The sequence below is a fragment of the Talpa europaea genome (assembly GCF_964194135.1).
Source record: "Talpa europaea genome assembly, contig: HAP1_SCAFFOLD_136, whole genome shotgun sequence".
Classification (NCBI taxonomy): domain Eukaryota; kingdom Metazoa; phylum Chordata; class Mammalia; order Eulipotyphla; family Talpidae; genus Talpa; species Talpa europaea.
This window is the reverse complement of record NW_028167983.1, coordinates 15,357-20,650: the sequence shown is the minus strand read 5'-3', so window position 1 is coordinate 20,650 and position 5,294 is coordinate 15,357.

Genomic DNA, 5,294 nt, shown 5'->3' with positions numbered 1-5,294 from the left:
TTTCTCCACAGTGTGAGTTTTCTCTTGCTGTTCCCAGTGAGAGCTGTGGCTGATCACTTTCTCATGTGAATGGCGTGTGTGTGGTCTGCTACCTCGTCGTCGGGTCTGGGTGTTATTGAGGCTTCTAAGGTCAGAGCTTTGCAAACATTTGTTCCCACCTCAATGACAGTTACATGTTTTTTCTCCAGTGTGCGTTGTCTTGTGTTTCTTGAGGTGAAGGTAAGGACGAAGGAGCTCCCCATACTCGTGGCACTCACGTAATTATCCTGTAGTGTGAATTTGTTTGTGTGGTTGAAAGGACAAGTCTTTGCGGAGTGATTTTCCATGCCCTGTTGTGATATGAGGCTTCTGCCCCACGCGAATTAAAACACGTTGATTGAACTCAGCTCTGTGAGTAAACTCGTCACCCACGTCAATGTGTCCAACGGGAGCCTCTGGAGTGAGACGTGGCTGTTTGGGAGAAGAGAAAAAAGACTCTTAGTGGTTTGCCAGCCTATGTCCTTGCCTTCATTTGTCCACTAGCAACCTGGGCGTGACAGTCTCTAGGGCTCGTCTCGCACACGTACTGGGTCACTCACCTGCAGGCAGACAATATTATCCTTTGAGATATTATTTTCCTACCGTGAGAAATGTTGATGCAGTTGACTGTATTTTTAGAACTGAGGTTTTGCCTTGAGCTCATTTATTTTGAGCTTAATTTCTTCACTGATTTCAAACTACCAAACTTTTCCCCAGAAAGTGCTTAATTCCAACTCCATTACACTCCTGCAGGCACCTTACCTTATTGCCGGATCTGCAGTTTGGATGATTAGGACTCACACCCACTTACCGTTGGCATGGCGACCCTTGCGTCCTTCTGGTTGTGTTGTGTTAGTAACACTTCTTCTCTGTTATGGAGACTTTCTCTCATTACACAGTTACAGCTGTGATCTCCTTGGCCAGTGGAGGGGTCCGAGCTGCTGTTTGTCGTCCCCAGCCCTATTCGAGTCCCAAGCCCATGACGCTGAGGGTGTCGGAGGGGGCCTGATGGCTGTCCCTGTCCAGCTCGTGGGCAGCTGGGGCGCTGAGTGCCTCGTCAGGACACACCTGTGCCAGGTTGGGACCCGGCCGAGGGGAGACGGGGAGGGATAAGATCAGCCCTGGCTAGTCCCAGAGGGGGGTCAAGGAGGAGGGTCCCACATGGCGCGCAGACCTCTCCTGCCGCCCGCTGCTCCCCTCAGCGGTGTGCTTCGGTCCTTCTGCCTGCTCTGTTCCCTGCTCTGGCTCTGGTGAATTCTCTCACCCTCCCCCGCTTTTGACTGTACCCAGTGCATGTATAAATAAATAAATAAATAAATAAATAAATAAATAAATAAATAAATAAATAAATCTTTGGGGGGGGGAGAGAAAGATGCCCGAGAAGTGCTCAGGGACTCGCTCTGGTGACAGGGGGAGGGGAGGAGACACGTCTATGGCTGGGAAGTCATCGTGGATGACACCGCGGCCCGGAGAACCCCGCCCTTGCAAGCCGCTGGGCTCTGGAGGAAGAAGAGGAAGGAGACAAGGGCGTGGAAGAGGCCCGAATGGGGTCAGATTCCCAAGTGGTTCGTTTTCTCCGGGGCTGCTGACGGGCCTCTCACAAGCACAAGTCCCGAGAACGTTCCCCCAGGGCCGTAGGTCCCCCAGCCACCCCCTCCCCGCGGAGCTCAGCATAAAGATCCTGCACCATAAAGACCAGAAGCAACACCAGACAGGGTTTCAAGCCTATTTAATCCTTACTTTCAAATCTCCTATAAGTGCTTTATTCTGGAAGTTGTCCCTTCAGCTGCCGTGTCTGTTGGCATCTCCACGGGCAGCGGGCGTCACGGCCTGAGGAGACTGTCTGTGTCTTCCACCCGGGAAGGGCGTGGTGCGAACGTTCTGCCATGAAAGTGGCCCGTGGGATACGCATGGCTCGGCCTGGAACTGGGGCTCAGCCTTAGGCTGCTTAGAGCAATCAAGGTCTCCCTTGCCCTCACCGCTGCCCGATGGAACTGGGGTCACAGAGGGCAGGAAAGCGTCCAGTTCCCGTGCAGCTGGTTTCAGCTTCTCCCTCCATGCGGCGGCTCATGGAAGCTGCGGGACAATCTCCACCTTAGGGTTGGCCTGTGCCACGCTGTCCAAATCCAGCCCGGCTTTGTGTTTTTGCATGAAGAGCCCTGGGTTGGGTTTCCAGCCTTGCCAGTTCTGGAAGTGTGGGGCCTCCCCTGCAGGGGTGGGCCTGTAACCCCCCCCTGCTAGAGCACCCACCGTCCTCCACGAAGGCCCACCATGCTCTCCCCCACCCTGTCCACCCCCTCCCCCACATGCCTGGGGTCTCTGGTTAGCTTTCAAGGGTTGGTTTTAAAGTGCGTCTTCATCCAGCTCTTTGTTTGGTTTCTCTATTCCACGTATAAGACAGCAGTGTTTGGGGGGGGTAACGACACTAGGCCAAAGCCCGCCATCTGGACAGGGCAGCTGAGCAGTGACAGCTGTGATCTCCTTGGCCTGGGCGGGGGTAGGGGGGGGTTGGGACCTGGCCTGCCGAGCGGGCACCTGGCAGTGTTAGTGTGACAGCACAGGCCGTGTCCTCGTGGGACCTGATGCTCGGGGGTGACAGTGTTCTCAGCGCGCCCGTCTGTACCGCGATGAGGAGTGTGGTGCAGTGGCGTCCCGAGGCGCAATAAACTGGGTTTCCTGCTACCCCAGAGACCAGGATCTTGGCCCCAAGCCCAGGCAACTGTGTGAGCCGGGCTGATGTAGCCCCAGCACCTTTGGGCCCAGGCCGAGCGCACCATCTCCTCTGTTTTATCTGTGAGTCACCCACTTCCTCCACCTGATACCAGGTGCTGGGGCTGCAGAGGCCAGCGGATGCTCACGGCCTCCCAAGGGGACAGACGGCGTCAGAGAACCCAGAAAGCGGTCCTGGAGGCGGGGCAGGGAGGCACCTGAGTGGAGCCCAGTCCGGGGCACCATCGCGCCTTCATGTCCATATCTACTGCTCAGCATCAATTTTTACTCCTTCTTTTGCAGCAGAGCGGCACAAATTCACTTCTGCAGCCCCTGACTTTCACCTCAAAGGAAAGGCACTCGGCCTCGCAGCCGCCGTCCATCCACAGACACTTCAACTGCCTGTGAATAGCTCCCCGGGCTGAGGGCGCAGAGCAGAGCCCTCAGTCAGCTGGTGATTCATTACTGGAAGGCGAAATCCCATCCTTGGGGCCAAGCTCAATCATCCACCCCCCAGGGCTCCTGGACACAGGGGATGGACTTAGAATTGAGACGGGGCAGACTTCACCCCATCAGCAAGGCCTCACCGCGCCAGGCCGTGCCCACGCTTGTTCCTCAACGAGCAGAACCGAACCCCCGCCCCCCTGCCATGGCCGTGTCTGGGGTGCATAGAAGCAGAAGGAGACAATGTGCTTCCTAATCCCAATGATTAACCCTTTCCAGTCGATAACAATGTTCCGCGTCTCCCAGGGAACAGTCCCGTGGGAGAGGGCCGTTGGCTTCCTGGGAGGACCGGCCCAGGCCCCGTGTGCTGGCGTCTGTGCTGCGCCTCTTTGGGGCACAGAGATGATACAGGAAGACGCTGGGCCGGCAGCATGCTCTGCAGAGCCTATGGGAACGTTTCCACGTGTGGAAGTAAAGCTGGCGCGTGCACGTTTGGAACAGACAACAGCCTGCTCCGTGCCGGCCAGAGGGAGCTGAGCCTGGGCCGAGGAGAGCCGAGCCTGTTCCCATGCACTGGTCTGAGATGGAGTCAGGGGAGGGGCGGGAGGGGGCGCGGGCAGCAATCGATGCCCCTCGCCATTGTTCTGCCACCAGCCCTGCTGGGGGGGTGCCTCCAATTCTCCCCCCCCCCGCGATCGCCTGCCCCTCCCTGCCCTCCTGGCTAGATGCTGAGATCTACAGGGTCTGAGATCTACAGCACAAATCCACAGCCTGCAGCTTTTGCCTTGTTCCAACCCCGGGACCTTTTTAGAACCCAGGAGAGTCCATATCAGCAGGAAGGACGCATCTGCAATCAAGGCAATGGTAAGTTTCATGGGGAGTGACACTAATCATTCAAATTAGAGACATGGCAGTAGTATGTGAATAAATGAATCTATTATCCTAAAGTACATTAAGTTGAGATTTAACTCTCAGCAAAAAGTTTTGGATAGTTGAGGTAGTGAAAAAATTAATGAGCTCGAAATTATAACCCGAGATCTTAAAAAAATATGGACAACTACATACTGTTCCTATACCTAGTCTATGCCTAGTCTTTTTTATTTTTTTTTAAAGATTTATTTATTTATTTATGCAAGCACTGGGCACAGTCAGAAGCGCGGGACAGGGAGAGAATTCACCAGAGCGATAGCGGGACGCAGAGCAGGCAGAAGGACCGAAGTACACTGCTGAGGGGAGCAGCGGGCTGCAGGAGAGGTCTGCGCGCCATGTGGGACCCTCCTCCTGTGGCCAGGGAGCAACCGGGGATCGAACCAGAGCTGCAGAGACTGCGGGCAGCTGAGCAACCCAGCGCTCAACCGCTGCGCCACCGGGGAGGCCCCTATGCCTCGTCTTTGAAACACATTGACGCCTTCAAAATCAGTCTACAAGCTGCAGTTAGGATGCTACAAAAACGTGTGCAGGAGGGGGATGCAGCTCATTAGGAATTAACACTGCAAAGATTTTAATTGAAGGGCATCACTAAATGATTATATATATATATATGTATATATATTTAATAATGAATATATGGCTGTATATGGAAAACCATTACTAGCCCTTCTTCTCCTTCCCAAAAGCGATTCCCTTTGAATGTAACAGTATGGGACATTCCCCATAGTGCTCCACAGTGAACGAACATTTATCGGCTCCCACGGAAAAGAAACCCTGTATCAGCAAGCAGTGTCGGAAATCCCTTGGTGGCCAGCCATGCCTTCATCAGCACAAGCACATTCCCAGTCAAGGTAAAGTCTGTGAATGCCATCTATGCGGGAAAGCCTTCAGTACCTGCTCCAGTCTGAGAAGGCACGAGATGACTCACACTGGAGAGAAACCTTACGAATGCTGCATCTGTGGGAATGCCTTCATTCAAAGCTCTGACCTTAGAAAGCACAATCTGACTCACACTGGAGAGAAACCGTATGAATGTCAGCTGTGTGGGAAAGCCTTCAGTCAGTGTTCTGCCCTTAGACGACTCGAGGGAATCCACTATGGAGAGAACATGAGTGCTTTTAGTGAATATTCTGACCTGAGATGACATACAATGATGATTCATTATATTTAAGAGACGTCAACCATAGCTTTAA